The following is a 17,501-nucleotide window of genomic DNA, read 5'->3' as shown; positions in this document are numbered from 1 at the left end:
GGGCCGTCCATGACGGAAAAACCGTGGTAGAAGCGAGGGGGAGGAAAATTTCAGGGAGTTCCCGGTTACGATGGGAGGTTGGGGGCCGAGCGATGCGCGTTTCTCTCGTATACGTACGCGCGTGTGTTCGACACGTTGGCTCTAACTGAACCCGAGCGAGGCGTTGGGCTCTAACTGAACCCGAGAGATTGCACTGCAGGCTATGCATTACTGAACCTAAGCGATCGATCGATGGCTGTTAACTGAACCCGATCGAGCGATTCCTTGGCTACTGTTGCTAACTGAAGCCGATCGATGGGATGAACAGTGAGCGTTGCGGGGGGGGGGGGGGGGGGTTGGATGAACAGTGAGCGGTGGCGTTGCCTCTGGATGAACAGGACCCCGTGGTGTGGTGGATGGCAGGATGAACAGTAGACGGTGGAGGGGTGCTGGTGGAGGGGTGGATGAACAGGACCCCGTGGTGTGGAGGGCTGGATGAACAGTAGACGGTGGAGGGGTGCCCGTGGAGGGGTGGCTGAACAGGACCCCGTGGTGTGGAGGGCTGGATGAACAGTAAACGGTGGAGGGGTGGTTGAACAGTAGCCGGTGGAGTAGCGCGCGGTGGAGGCTGGATGAACAGGAGCCCATGTTGGCTGGAGGAGGTCGACGGTGGATGAACAGTAGCTCGTGGAGGCTGGAGGGGGTCGACGGTGGAGATGAACAGTATCCCGTGGAGTCCCGTTTTGCGGTACGCCACACACCTCCCGATGAACAGGAGTCCCGTTTCGACCGTAGCGCTCCAACACGAGTCCGTTTCCTCCGTTTTGTGGTACGCCACACCCCTCCCGATCAACAGGACCCCCGTTCCGACCGTAGGAGGTCCGTTTCCTCCGTTTTGCAGTACGCCACACCCCCCCGATCAACAGGACCCCCGTTTCGACCATAGGAGGTCCGTTTCCTCCGTTTTGCGGTACGCCACACCCCTCCCGATCAACAGGACCCCCATTTCGACCATAGGAGCTCCGTTTCCTCCATTGTGCGGTACGCCAGGCCTCGTTTCCATCGCCTCTTCCATCCAAGCCCTCCCGATAAACACGACCACGCATTCCGTTCTGACCCATGAACACGACGACGTCGCTGTTTCTCCGTTCCGACCCAGCCATGTACACGAGCCCTCGAGTAGGCGTTCGAGACCCCGCCCGTATGTACACATACGTGGCGTTATTTTCTTTCTTGCACCCTGGCCGCTATACGTACGTGTACATGCTACATGCGCGCCTCTACTACGACACGTGCGCGCCTGTACTACGACTCGTGGGCGCCTCTACATCGACTAGTATATATGTACGTACACGTTCGTGACCAGAATGACAACGCTATGTATGCTTCGACCAGGTGGGTCCCGACTATCAGGCACTTCCTTGCGTGCGAAGGTGTAGCTGGTGGGTCCCAGCAGTCAGGGGGGAACATTTTTTCGCAAAATACGGTGGCCCATCCGGTGGGTCCCTGCTGTCAGGTGGAGGAATCATTATTTTCCACGTAATAAGGAGGCACTTCCTTGCTGCCGCCGTGGACCCAGCTGTCAGCCTCTCCACGTACAGTCCACGTCTAATGGAAGTCGTTCCTTGACCACGTTGACCACGCCGCGCTGAGAGTACCAGGGCGGTGGACGACGGCGAGGCCTAGGAAGGGGACGACGGGGAGCCGAGGAAGACGCTGCAGTGGAAGGAGTACAGGGGTTCACTGCTTCGGCTGCGGTGTGAGGCTGCCGTTGCCGCAGGGCCTGGCCAGCAGTTGGAATAGTAGGGGGCGGTGAGGCCTTCGCGGCAGCACAGCCGGCCACGGGAGGCAGGAGCATGCGGCACGACCGGCGCTGCTTTGGGCGGCTGGAGCAAGAAGACCAGAGGTTGAAGAAGCACTACGGCCGTTGGATGGACATCGTATGGTCAATGGAGCTAGAATCGTTCATATTGACTAAGTTGACAAAGCCCTTCGTCCCTGTCAACTTAGTAGGCCCACAAGTCAGCCTCCCACCAAGGTGGGTCCCAGCTAGCCGGGGGAGTATTCATTTTTTGTGCGTAATAAGGAGGCACTTCCGGTGGGTCCGAGCTAACAGCGGGGGGAACGTTTTTTTCACGAAATACGGTGGCCCGTCTGGTGGGTCCCATAAGTCAGGGGGAAACAATTTTTTTCGCAAAATACTGGCGGCCCGTCCGTTGGGTCCCTGCTGTTAGGTGGAGGAATAATTATTTTGCACGTAATAAGGAGGAATTTCCTTGCTGCGGCCGTGGACCCAGCTGTCAGCCTCTCCACGTATAGTCCACGTCCGATGGAAGCCGTTCCTTGACAACGTTGACCACGCCGCTCCGAGCGCACCAGGGCGGTGGATGACAGCGAGGCATAGGAAGGGGACGAAGCGGAGCCGGGGAAGACGTGGCAGTGGATGCCCACGCGTAGAGGATTACGAGGGCACTGGTTCACTGCGGTGTGAGGCTGCCGTCGCCGTAGAGTAACAGGGGGTGTGGGTGAGTAGAGGGATGGCCTGGCCAGCGGTGGGAGTAGTAGGGGGTGGTGAGGCCTCCGGCGCATCGCAGCCGGCCACGGGAGGCAGGAGCACGAGGCATGACCGGCGCTGGTTTGGGCGGCTGGAGCAAGAAGACCAGAGGTTGAAGAAGCACTACGGCCGTTGGATGGACATCATACGGTCACTAGAGCTAGAATCGTGCATTATTGACTAAGTTGACAAAGCCCTCCGTCCCCGTCAACTTAGTAGGCCCACAAGTCAGCCTGCCACTATACTGGGTCCCGACTAATAGGGGGAGTATTCATTTTTTTTTGTGCGTAGTAAGGAGGCACTTCCTTGCGTGCGAAGACATAGCTGGTCGGTCCGAGCCGTCAGCGGCGGTAATGTTTTTTTCATGAAATACAGAGGCCCTTTCGATGGGTCCCTGATGTCAGGTGGAGGAATCATTATTTTGCGCGTAATAAGGTGGCATTTCCTTGCGTGCGGCCGTGGACCCAGCTGTCGGCCTCTCCATGTACAGTCCACTTCAGATACATGTCGGTCATTGACCATGTTGACCAGGCCGCGCCGAGAGCACCAGGGCGGTGGACGACGGCGAGGCCTAGGAAGGGAACGACACGGAGGTAGGGAAGACTCAGTAGTTGTTTCCCATGCGGAAGGGAGTACGACTGTACGAGGGTTTACTGGTTCGTCTGCCGTCGCCGGAGAATAACAGCAGGTGTGGGTGAGTAGAGGGATGGCTAGGCTAGCGATGGGAGTACGATGGGGCGGTGAGGCCTGCGCGGTAGCAGAGCCTGCCGCGGGGAGGAGGGAGTAGGCAATCCCGCCGGCGCCTGTTTGAGCGGCTGGAGCAGGAAGAGCAGAGATTGAAGAAGCACGACGGCCGTTGGATGGACATCCAACAGTCATTGCTTGTGAGTCAACCTTTTTTTAGGAAAGCCTCAAATCTGTGGAAAACAGCATACAACCCATCTGCCATTATTTCTAATAATTTTCAGCCCATTTGCTAATTCTTAAGGTTTTTTTGGAGCCCATATTCTTTTTGTTAGCATTACAGCCCAAATTGTGGCCATGGTTAAAAAATTATACGAAATTTTGCATATTTCGGTGCGGTCCGAACTGTTTTTCATCCCGAAATTTCGACTCACATTCAAACTGATTTTAAAAACAAATGTATATCAATATAAAATCCAACAAATTCTCCAGGCATAAAAATTTAATGTAATTTAAAATCTTGAAATAAAAAAAGATATTTGAAACTAATTGCCGGTTTGATGTGTTTTAAAAATGTACAGCCCATTTCTCATTACTGATGGGCCATTTTCTCGGCCAGCCGAATGAAAGCTCTCCTTGTCTTGAAAGATTTGTAGCCCAACATGCCTGACAAAGCGACTTACTTGGCAAATCACAAAAAAACTGGGCTGTGGCCAGCCTCTCCACGTACAGTACTCTTCCGATGGAAGTTATTCCTTGACCATGTTGACCACGCCGTGCGGAGAGCACCACGACGGTGGACGACGGCGAGGCCTAGGAAGGGGACGATGCAGAGCCGGGGAAGACACGGCAGTGGAAGCCCGCGCGGAGAGGAGTACGGGGGTTCACTGGTTCGGCTGCGGTGTGAGGCTGCCGTCGCCGCAGGGCCTGGCCAGCGGTGGGAATAGTAGGAGGCGGTGAGGCCTCCGCGGCAGCACAGCTGGCCACGGGAGGCAGGAGCATGCGGCACGACCGGCGCTGCTTTGGGCGGCTGGAGCAAGAAGACCAGAGGTTGAAGAAGCACTACGCCCGTTGGATGGACATCGTACGGTCACTTGAGCTAGAATCGTTCATATTGACTAAGGTGACAAAGCCCTCCGTCCCCGTCAACTTTGTTGGCCCACAAGTCATCCTCCCACTATGGTGGGTCCCAGCTTGCAGGGGGGGTATTCATTTTTTTGTGCGTAATAAGGAGGCACTTCCTTGCGTGCGAAGATATAGCTGGTGGGTCCGACATGTCAGCGGGGGGAACGTTTTTTCGTGAAATACAGAGGCCCTTGCGGTGGGTCCCAGCTGTCAGGTCCTCGCAAAAAAGGGAAAGAAAATCAAAGACTTGGGAAGGCGTACAGAACAAGCTAGTGTACCAGTAAAGAGACGTTGCCGAGTTTTAGAAAAAAGAAAGACGTCCTCCTGTAGCTGGTTCGAATCCAAACCTAGGCTATGACTATATATGGTGCTATGCTACTCTGCAAGTAATGAAACTGACATATCCAACGTTCGCTTCTCCTCTTCTCTACTTACTCTGCCTAGCATCAGAAGCTCTGGCCACAGCAACCATGTCCGCTGGCTGCTCGTCCACCTGCTCTTCAGTAGGCAACAACCAGATATGCGCAAGTCGCAACCCGTACCATCGCCTGTGGGTCTCATCACACCCTCGCCGGCACGCGCACCGCAGCCGATTGCTCATCGCAACCCGCTGCCGTTGGTGTGGTGCCACTGCTACAAATCACGCAGAGTCATCCGTCGCGTCTCAACCACAATCCGCAATGCTGGCCGAGTCTTCTACAAATGCTCGAATCATGGGGTAATAATATGTTTAAGTGTTGTTCTGCTGCTTTCAGTTGCTGATCTACCAATTTGATTCATGTAGAAAAGGGAAGATTCATGTGATTTGTATTTCTGGGAAGTTGCTGATGTGGGGGAATGCAACAATGCTGATTATTTGGTTAGCCGAGGAATCCCAGTACCAGCAGGTTGGGGTGTTGGACAAGTAACTGAAGGAACGACAGAAGAGGAAGATGCAGAGCAGAAGGTTAAAGATGCAGTTCCTCTGATCATGGCCAAGAAACAGCTGCTGAATGGCCTTGATAGCAATGAGGAGATGAAAGAGCTTGTGAAGATAATGGGCAAAATCGATGTGCTCTGTAGGATGATTGTCTCTTTATTTGCAGTGTATGTAGCACTCGTGATGTATTCAGTGGCTACGACATGAGCACTTTGCTGAAACTAGTAATGAATGAAACCTGTGTAGCAGGCTGGGCATAGTGTTTTGAACATCTAACGATTTCTATTAACGGAAATCAGGGGGTATCCCCTTTTCCTCATATAAATAAATAAATAGCAGAGGCCCTATCGGGTCAGCTTTGTTCTCATTCGAAGACGTCGAGCAAATTGCAGTCCAACAACAAACTATGTCATCAAATTCAAGTTTCATAGCCAAATATGAGTACAACTAAACAACAATATCATCATGTTTATTTGTCATACAATCACCAAACACAAATCAGCATACATAACAAGTGATGTTCTCACAAAAAAAAATACTAAACAACATGTTCATCAGGTTTCAGTTGTCATAGCAAACACAATTTCACATTGTAGATAAAAAACTTCTTCTGACAGGAAAATACGACAAAAGCAATGTAATCATCATCCGCAGCAGCAGCGTCAACATCCTCGCCATGTGTATCAGTCTGAACCGTAATTCCCCATGGTGTCATCTTCTTCTTCGTCCTCAACGTCCTCGAACGTTGACTTCTTCTTGATCAACTCTTGTATGTCCAAAGAACGACATGCAATCTTTTCGCCGGCATCATTGACGTGATGGTTCTCAAAGATATTAGGAACATCTATGTTATCTTGTACATCAGGAGAAGTGTAAGCATCATCTTGTTCTGCAACTTCATTAAACGAATTCCTCTGCTCAAACCTTTGCAATACTCTCTAGTCATCGCTACGTGCAAATGTGTCTTCCAAGAAAAATATTTGTGTTGCTTGATTTGCCAAAATAAAAGGCTCGTTGGTCTGGTACGCCGCCTTGACATTGATGGATTTGAAAAAATCATCAGCTCTGGGTTTTGCGATCCTGGAAAACAGGTTATACCAACGACAGCACAACAGAACCACACACCGATGATCCTCCAAACTGGAGATATTCTGCAAATGAACAATGTCTGTTATGTTAGCATACATTTCAGTTGTCTCTTTGTCATATGTATCCGTGCTCATGATGGCACTATTTTGTGTCTTCCTGCCTTCGTCTCGTGCAAGGGTGTTGTAGCGCACATCTCCAACAACGCAAGATTCATAATGTCTTACCCGAGTATCAGGACCCATTGCTAGTGAGTAAAGGGCATCATCAACTGCCTGCCCATCCTCCCGCATCTTCTTAACCTATGGTTAGAAAATACATAAGCTGATCATCTTATGTACTCAATATATTAAAAAACTGACAGTGCACTTGAAAAGCTTACATGGTTCTTGAACCATTTCGCAAATCCTGCCATAACCAGTTTGTCAATGTTTCTTGGATTTTGCGGCAGTAACTCCTCTTTGTAGATGCTGAACAACATAGTGATCGCGTCAAACATCTAAATATATAAGAATGTGCTGCAAGTTTGGTAGATTACGATGTATAAGCTGCAGTACTGCACTTACTTGATATAAGGTAGTATCTCAGGACAGTTATTCAACACATACCAAACCATTTTGTCCAAATCTTTAGGTTTGTCCTCTTGTCGACTCTTCCCTGTAACTCAAAAAGAATAATCGAAAACATTGAGCCCGTTATTGTCTTCACCCACCTCTTTGCTAAGCTGATCAGTTGTTTCAATGTATTTTGAGCAGAATGTCAACGCTTCTGTAGCAATGTAGGCCTCTGCAATGGAACCCTCAGGTCTAGCTCTGTTCCTAACATAGCCCTTGATAGTGCCTAGCCGCCTTTCAATAGGGTACATCCAGCCATACTGTACTGGACCTCTAAGAAGTGCCTCATCAGGTAGATGAACAGCCAAATGCACCATCACATCAAAGAAGGCTTGTAACGCCCTCGATGCGGCTATATCTCCCACGTGTCGAAGCACGACTTAGAGGCATAACCGCATTGAAAGCAATGTCGCAAGTGAGGTAATCTTCGCACAACCCATGTAATACATAAGGGAAAGAGATACGTAGTTGGCTTACAATCGCCACATCACACAATACATGAATAAAGCATTACATCATCCAGATACAATCAAGGTCCGACTACGGAACCAAAATAAAAGAAGACTACCCCAAAAGCTACACAGATCCCCGATCAACCCAACTGGGCTCCACTACTTATCGACTGAAACGAAACAACACAAGGACAAGATCTTCATCGAGCTCCTCCTTGAGCTCAGGTTGCGTCGTCTGCACGGTATCATCGGCACCTGCAAACTGGTTTTGGAAGTATCTGTGAGTCACGGGGACTTAGCAATCTCACACCCTCGCGATCAAGACTATTTAAGCTTATAGGTAAGGTAAAGGTATGATGTGGAGCTGCAGCAAGCGACTAGCATATATGGTGGCTAACATATTCGCAAAAGAGAGCGAGAAGAGAAGGCAAAAGCACGGTCGAACAACTATGATCAAGAAGTGATCCTAGAACAACCTACGTCAAGCATTACTCCAACACCGTGTTCACTTCTCGGACTCCGCCGAGAAGTGACCATCACGGTTACACACGCGGTTGGTGCATCTTAATTAAGATCAACTTTAGGTTTTCTACAACCGGACATTAACAAATTCTCATCTGCCCATAACCGCGGGCACGGCTTTCGAAAGTTCAAATCCCTGCAGGGGTGTCCCAACTTAGCCCATCACAAGCTCTCACGGCCAACGAAGGATATTCCTTCTCCCAAGGCAATCCGATCAGACTCGGCATCCCGGTTACAAGACATCCTCGACAATGGTAAAACAAGACCAGCAACACTGCCCAAATGTGCTGACAAATCCCGATAGGAGCTACACATATCTCGTTCTCAGGGCACACTCAGATGAGCCAGACGTCGGGTACGCCAGCCCAGAGTTGCCCCTGGTAGCTCCGGACATCGCTCAGTTGGACCAACACTCAGAGGAGCACTGGCCAGGGGGGGGGGTTTAAAATAAAGATGACCCTTGAGTCTGTAGAACCCAAGGGAAAGAAAAGACTAGGTGACGAATGGTAAAACCAATGTTGGGCATTGCTGGAGGAGTTTTATTCGAGGCGAAATGTCAAGGGGTTCCCATTATAACCCAACCGTGTAAGGAACGCAAAATCCGGGAACATAACACCGATATGACGGAAACTAGGGCGGCAAGAGTGGAACAAAACACCAGGCATAAGTCCGAGCCTTCCACCCTTTACCAAGTATATAGATGCATTAATTAAATAAGAGATATTGTGATATCCCAACAAAAATCCATGTTCCAACAAGGAACAAACTCCAAACTTCACCTGCAACTAACAATGCTATAAGAAGGGCTGAGCAAAGCGGTAAAGTAGCCAAACAATGGTTTGCTAGGACAAGGTGGGTTAGAGGCTTGGCTTAACAATATGGGAGGCATGATAAGAAAGTGGTAGGTATCGTAGCATAGGCATAGCAAAAGAGCGAGCATCTAGCAAGCAAAGATAGAAGTGATTTCAAGGGTATGGTCATCTTGCCTGAAATCCCGCAAGGAAGAAGAACGAGTCCATGAAGAAGACAACAGACATAGTCGAACGGGTCCTCACAAACTCGACGATAATGGAACTAACCCGAAGAAGCAACACTGGAAATAAGCACACAACATAGTAAACAACCAACACATGAACATGGCATGATATGCGGGATGCGGTATGCGGTGCATATGCATGATTTGAAAAGGAATTTTTGAACCTGGCCTAAACTTGTAAATACAAGAGTTTCACTGGAAAGGTGAGGTGATTTCGGTTGAAATCGATATAAAGATCACCGGAATCGGATGCACGGTTTGGAAATGGCAAGCAAAACAAATATGGCACCGGTCTGCGATAATCAGCAAGTAGCCATCTAAATGCATCAAGATAAATATGCTACAGCACTCAAACATGGCACCAAAATACATGGCAGAGATCCACTCATGAAGCTTGACAAAAGATGAACACTGAGCTACGGCTAGTTCATCCATTAACAGGTTCAAACAAGCATGGCAAAAGTGCAAATGACAACAGGTTAAGTCTGGAATTTATCATCAGGAAGCAATCTTTAGAGCATGCAAACTACATGCTACAGGAACATAACATGGCAAAGCAAGGCATGGCATGAAGCTACTCAAAGCACTTAACAAAAGTCCCTTAGTGACCTTGAGCCAAAAGGGATCAGAAAATACAATTACAAGCATGTGAATATGGCTAAAACATAAACAGATTCGGACTTTGTGAAAAACTGGAGCATGCAAAACAGTTAACGAGTGGGCATGTTTACGAGCTCGATGCACTCACTACAAAGCATGACATGACAAACTAAGCACACACTCAGCAAGAAGACATGGCAAGAACAACAACATAGCATGCACGGATCAATAGCAACATCCTCGGCAAAATCGCTAATCATGTCAACAATTTGCCAGGATCATTTTATAGCAAAAGTAGAGCTCGATTGACTCAAGCTAGGGTGCTCCAATGCAAATAAAGACATGGATGGATAGAGTACCACAATGTTAAAAAAACATCCTTACTGATCATCCTCAAAAGAGGCACGGATCACTAGGAAACAACATGAACATATGGCATAACAACAAAAACAGAACAAGGACTTAGTGAAATTCTAAGTCCCTGAAATCAACATTACCGATTACGCTACTTTGCAAGCTTGTGCTAGTCACGACAAATATCAAAAAAATACATGGCAAGCACCCCTGTAAAGATGGCATGGTATATAACAATACACATGTAGAGCTCAGGATCATATCATGCACACATTAATCATGGAAAAAATGACAAAATGCCACTTGCTGAAACAGATCTGACAAATTCCTCACGTAGCCCTCTTCCAACAGCATTTCGGGCATCAAGATGAGCTCAAATGAAAATGATGCAATGAGATGAAATGATGTACTCGTCGAGACGAACATTTTGATATGCTACATGCACGAATCGGAGCAATGATGATAGAGTTATGATGCGTGGAAGAATGCAAAAATTATCTCAGAGGGGGAGAATGTCAACCGCTAGGGTTTCCTGTAGATCTGGATCGGATCGGATCGGGAGGTACTGTAGCAACCGGCGCGGATTTCGAGGATCCCCGGCGAGAGGTCGCTACTCCAGTGAGGGAAGGTGAGGAGGCCGCCGACGAGCTCGGTGGGCGGCGGATCCGGTGGAGCCCATCGGGCGGCGCGGTCAGGCATGCGCCGGCGATGGCAAGACGCGGCAGAGGAGACGCCGGCCGGGCGGTGCGCGGGCGCTGGCGAGACGCGGCAGGGGAGATGCCGGCCAGGCGGCACGCGGGCGCCGGCGATGGAGACGGCGCGGGAGGCGACCGGCGTGGCGGCGGCGGGAGGCGCGCTCGCAGCCAGGCGCGGCGTCTCACGCGGGCGCGGGCGGCGGACGTTGTGGGCCGGGCAGGGCCTGCCCCGGGCCTCGCGGGCTGCGGCGGCGCGCGGCGAAGGCGGGACGGGTGGCGGAGCATGGTTCGTCGGAGGCGGCGGCGGACGTTATCTGGCCGGAAACGGACACGTCCGGCCGGCTGAGAGGAGATTTTTAGAGTTTCGGGGGAGAGATCCGAGATTTGGAAAGGGGGGCTAGTTTTATAGGTAGAGGGAGTTAGGAAGCTCCAAATGAGGTGCGGTTTTCGGTCACGCGATCGTGATCGAACGACCGAGATGAAGGAGGGGGTTTAGGTGGGTTTTGGGCCACTTTGGAGGGGTGTTGGGCTGCAACACACACAAGGCCTTTTCGGTCCCTCGGTTAACCGTTGGAGTACCAAACGAAGTCCAAATGGCACGAAACTTGACAGGCAGTCTACCGGTAGTAAACCAAGGCCGCATGACAAGTCTCGGTTCAATCCGAAAATGTTTAACACCCGCACACGAAAAGAGGTAGAAAGGGGCACCGGGTGACATAGGAGCGCCGAATTGCAAAACGGACAACGGGGAAAATGCTCGGATGCATGAGACGAACATGTATGCAAATGAAATGCACATGATGACACGCAAGCAATGACAAGGCAAAAACAGCGAATAACTGGAGGACACCTGGCACATCGGTCTCGGGGCATTACAACACTCCACCACTACGAGAGGATCTCGTCCCGAGATCTAGAATGGCACCGGAGGGACAACAGAAGAGAAAGAGAAGAGGTAAAACTAAGTTTGCTTCTTTGACAAACGAGTGAAACCAAAGAACCTTGAAAAGGTTAAGCCATCTCGAGAAAATAATACAATGGAGATGAACGAAGTTGAAAGCACTCCGTTAGGAAAGAGGAACAAGGAAGAACAAATTCGGACAGCACTCCGGTTGAAAAGGGATGCAAGAATTGATAAAATGAAAAGAACTTGAGCGAAAGGGCACAACACTCCGGTTAAATGGATAAGAATGAAAGAACAAGATCTTTGACAAAATGAAATGATGGGTGAAAAGAACAATATCGCAATGCCTCCGGAACGAAAGAATAGAAGATGGATAATTGAAATAGGAGAATGGAGAAGAAAATGCCAACTTATGTCACAAAAGAGCTTGAAAAGGCAAACTTAGGAGAAGTGTCAAACGGAGTTGTTGGGAAATCAACAATGAAAAAGAGTAAGCTTGTTGTGGGCTTATGGAAGACATCTCAATATTATGAGGTGAAATTCTGCCACAAACGGAAACAATGGATTGGATTGATATCAACAAGGAGACGGGAAACTTATTCCACCTGGAGGATAAATGAAGAACTTGGGTCATTTATAAGCACCATAAATAGCAACAGTCCTTAGGGAAAGCTTTAGGTGAAATATAACCGAAGATAAATCCAAAGAAGAAATTGATGGGTTTAAATATCTCATTCCTGACAACTTTTGAATCATGAAACATGAAGGAAAATTGTCAAGAAAGACATAACACCATCTCAAAAGAAAAGTTAAAAAGAATTGCAATCCGGAATGCAAGAAGAAGAATGATTGAGCTCCTTAGAAAAGAATCTCAATGAACACTTGGAGAAGGGATTATTTCCTTGATGAAACATCGTGTAGAACATCCATGAAGAACTCCGGTAACAAAAGGATGATCAAACGGAAGGAAAAAGAGGTTGAAAACACAAGGTGAATCCTTGTACCGATTTAGATGAATATCCGTGGTGAAATAGTTGAAAAATATTGGAACTCCGGGAAAAATAGAAGATGAACAATTGAAATCAGGAATTTGATGAGCCTCCGGAATAGGGGATTGAGTTCACTCGATGAAACAAGAATAAGAATTACATTATGCTTATCCTTCACCAATTTAAATTGATGACAAGCAACGGATTTGGCATACTACTTATTCTCGTAGAAAGGATTAAGATAGATATAGTGTCAACTTGGGAAGGTCGTCAACGAACCACCGGTAGGATTGGAACAACGAATGAATTGATATGATGAAGAAGGAAGAGAACTCTTGAACAAACCACCGTAAGAATTGAAAAACGAACGAAATAAAGGAATGAATCACCGGTAAGAATTAGAGAATGAATCAGGATACTTGAGGGGATTTAGATACATAAGAATGAAGAGGTCACGAGCTGACAAGAGAATACTTGAATGATGCATCGATAAGATTGGAGAATGATAACTGAAAGCTGAGAATGAATAAATCTGAATTTATGGACTCCGGATAAACAAACTGAGAAGACTCTTGAATTGCTCCGGATAGGTGAAAAGAATTCTCACAACCAAAGACAATTATGAGATGATGGCAACAAGCTAGAATCACGAATCTTTGAAGAGAATGGAGCAAGATTAAAGAGAAACTCTTCTTCGGTCTTCAAATGTTGATAAATGATAATGAGAAGCACCACCAAGAATTGTTGAGGCACTCCGGAATGATTAAAAGAGGAGAGGTTGAGCCAATGATGAAAAGGATTTAAACCGATCTTGGAGAAAGACATTTGACTGATGATAGTTCATTCTTACGTCAAACTTAAAAAGATTTGAGAATAACTCCGGGAGAATAAGAAGAGTCAGGTAAGATCCTGGGAAAAGACATGTGGGTTAGGGCCCACTCAAAAAAAACACCGTAGAATGATTACTTTGAAAAGAGAGATTGCACCGGTTGAATTAAATGACTTGAATGAGATAACATCCTCGAAAGAGCTTGAACGAATGTAGAGTGGAAACACGGATCTTCGAGATATCTTGAGCACTCCAGAACATTTGAATAGCGAGAAATGAATGAATATGATGAGCGCCGGCATGAGAAGGTATTTGAAACGAGGAAAAAGGATATGATTGACAAGGCTTGACTAGAATCCACCGGAGAAGAAAAAGAACGAAGATTGAAGAACTAGAAGCTCCGTTAGAATCTTCATGATAATCATCGGGTAAGAACATTAACGGAGAAGAATGGGGAGACTTCACATGAATAAGATGATACTTGATTAAGAAATCTGAGTCCTTGAAGAAACAAGGGTGGGAGGGTGGGAAAACAAAGACAATTTGGGATGGATGAAACGAACACCGTTGAGAATGCTGAGATTGAATCTTGCAAATGTTAAAAATGAACGGATCCACTTGAAGAGAGACACACCGGTTGAAAAGGATTGCCATGACAATCTCGATGATCAAGAAGGATTAGTATTCACATGGGAACATGAGAACACCATTTGGGGAAGGTATGGAATCAACATTTGACTTCGAAGCAACTCGAATACCACAAAACTCAAAAGAAAACAAAGGATTGGCTTGCGGAATAAGCCGGAACAAGCATATGATAGAGATTTCGTCCGAAGTTTTCGTGGTGGGGCATACACGGGCTCGATCGTACAGCACCATCATGTACAAGGCAGTGCACATGACATACGAAGCGTCCCCGAGTCGGCATAGCCAAGGACTCTTTAAGACACAACGAGACCACTATAAAACCAACCATGGATAGGCGGACCACTAGACATCGAACCCAAATTTCATATCATACATCTGTCGGAAAGATATCTGTAGGATCGAAAGTATGTCTAGAGGGGAGGGGGTGATTAGACTACTTGACCAAATAAAAACTTAACCTTTTCCCAATTTTAGTTCTTGGCAGATTTTAGCTAATTTAAGACAAGTCAAGTAATCATCACATGATTCAAGCAAGCATGCAATGAGTATATAGGCAGCGGAAAGTAAAGCATGCAACTTGCAAGAATGTAAAGGGAAGGGTTTGGAGAATTCAAACGCAATTGGAGACACGGATGTTTTTCCCGTGGTTCGGATAGGTGGTGCTATCCTACATCCACGTTGATGGAGACTTCAACCCACGAAGGGTAACGGTTGCGCGAGTCCACACAGGGCTCCACCCACGAAGGGTCCACGAAGAAGCAACCACCCACAAAGGGTCCACGAAGAAGCAACCTTGTCTATCCCACCATGGCCATCGCCCACACAGGACTTGCCTCACTAGCGGTAGATCTTCACGAAGTAGGCGATCTCCTTGCCCTTACAAACTCCTTGGTTCAACTCTACAATCTTGTCGGAGGCTCCCAAGTGAAACCTAGCCAATCTAGGAGACACCACTCTCCAAGAAGTAACAAATTGGTGTGTAGGTAATGAACTCCTTGCTCTTGTGCTTCAAATGATAGTCTCCCCAACACTCAACTCTCTCTCATAGGATTTGGATTTGGTGGAAAGAAGGTTTGAGTGGAAAGCAACTTGGGAAGGCTAGAGATCAAGATTCATATGGTAGGAATGGAATATCTTGGTCTCAACACATGAGTAGGTGGTTCTCTCTCAGAACATATGAGTTGGAATGGTGTGTGTGTTCTGATGGCTCTCTCATCGAATGAGGAGGAGGTGGAGGGGTATATATAGCCTCCACACAAAATCCAACCGTTACACAGTTTTCCAATCCCGGTGGGACCGAATCAATAAGCTCGGTCGGACCGAAAATGTAAACCTAGTGACCGTTAGTGATTTTCGGTGGGATTGACATGCAACTCGGTAGGACCGATATGGTTAGGGTTTGGGCATAAAGTAATCTCGGTGAGACCGATCACACAAACTCGGTGAGACCGAATTTGGTAATTAGCTAACCAGAGAGTTGGTCAGGCAAACTCGGTGGGACCGATTTGCTCTTTCGGTGAGACCGAGTGGAACTCGGTGAGACCAAAAAGTTACAAAGGGGGAAACACTGAGTTTACATTGCAATCTCGGTGGGACCGATTCGCTCTTTTGGTGGGACCGAAAAGTTACGAAAGGGAAACAGAGAGTTTGCAACCCCATCTCGGTGAGACCGAGATCCTTATCGGTAGAACCGAATTGCTAGGGTTTGGCAGTGGCTTATGACAAATGAAACTCGGTGGCGCCGGATAGGAAGAATCAGTAGGACCGAGTTTGGCTTAGGGTTTAGGTCATATGTGGATATGGGAAAGTAGTTGAGGGTTTTGGAGCATATCACTAAGCACATGAAGCAAGAGGCTCATTAAGCAACACCTCATCCCTCCTTGATAGTATTGGATTTTCCTAAAGACTCAATGTGATCTTGGATCACTAAAATATAAAATGAAGAGTCTTGAGCTTTTGAGCTTGAGCCAACCCTTTGTCCTTAGCATTTTGAGGGTTCCACTTTCACATCCATGCCATGCCAATCATTGAGCTTTCCTGAAATAATCATCTTGGAATAGCATTAGCTCAATGAGCTATATGTTGTTATGAATTACCAAAACCACCTAGGGATAGTTGCACTTTCAATCTCCCCCTTTTTGGTAATTGATGACAACATATAGATCAAAGCTTCGACAAATGATAATAAGCATGAAATATATCGTCGCTTTGAGAAGTATGTGATAAGTAAGAGCTCCCCCTAAATTTGTGCATATTTAAAATTTTCTTTGGACTACAAATGCACAAGGAGTTAGATTCATGGGTTACTCTTCCATGTCACATACATCTTGGTGGAGCGCTTAAAATGATAAGAATGAAATACATACACTCATCACCAAGAATAGTGAATGATCACATAAGATAGATAAGATAATAGCATTAAGCAAGCATTAAGTGTAGCTTATGATCAAACACATGATCATCAATGTCTCACAAGCATAGTATCTCAAGCACTCAAAAGCAAACAAGTTTGAAAAACCACCAAATAAAGCAAGAGAGAAAAGCAACACTCTCTCTCTCGAAGCCTATGATCTATACATCTTCTACCCCTTTGGCAACAAGTTACCAAAAAGTTCCTAGAAAATGCATAGCACTAGATCGACGCTCAGGCTTGATCTTCAGGTGGTGGTGGAGTCCGGATCACTCCAAGGACGAAGGCTTCGGTAGATGCTGAAGTAGATGCTGGAGTTGGAGCTGAAGTAGATGCTGGAGCTGGTGGAACTGAGGCTGTGGCTGGTGCTGAGGTGGTGGCTCTTGTGTCAGCAACTGGCACGGTAGACGACCTCGGACCTCTTGGCACTCTGGCAAAGGCATGAGTAGTAGTCCTGCCTCTCCTCTCCTGCATGTCCTCCTGGAGCTGCTCCACTGCAGACTGAACTTCCGTTACTTTGACATCCAAGTCATAGAACTTCTGTTCCATGATTCTCTCTAGGCTCTGCTGATTTTGAGTGAGGGTGGCCAGACTTTGCTCAATCCTCAGCGTGGATGCAATCAAGTAACCAAGCTGCTCTTGTTTGGTCTTCAAGAAATACTCAGATGCCTCCTCTTGAGTTGGCATCTTGGCAGCTTTCTCCTTCCTCGCCTTCTCCTTCTTTGGGTATGCTTGGGCAGATGATGGCTCGTTCTCAGTCATCACAACTTCATTGTTCTCAAAATCTGGACGGATGGGCAAATGTTCCTTGTCCAATAAATATATGCACGTGCCCATCTTGGAGTTGATGAGCTCCTGAATCTGAGGGGCATATCCTCAGCTCCTCTTCTGGTCTGCTGCAGTCCTCTTGATTGTTTCCACTATGAGGCTCATCACCTTGAACTTCTGAGGCACATCAAACACATGTAGCAAGTTGATAGCATGGCCTCTGATCATCTTGTGATCTCCAGACTTAGGCAATAAGGTGTGCCTTAGTATCCAATTGATCGTCGGGAGCCCTGACAGAAGGTAATGTACTGAGCCAAACTTGAAGGTATCAAG

Source organism: Triticum urartu, chromosome 6A (assembly GCF_056163025.1).
Source record: "Triticum urartu cultivar PI428250 chromosome 6A, HENAU_Tu73, whole genome shotgun sequence".
NCBI lineage: Eukaryota > Viridiplantae > Streptophyta > Magnoliopsida > Poales > Poaceae > Triticum > Triticum urartu.
This window is presented reverse-complemented; position numbering follows the sequence as displayed.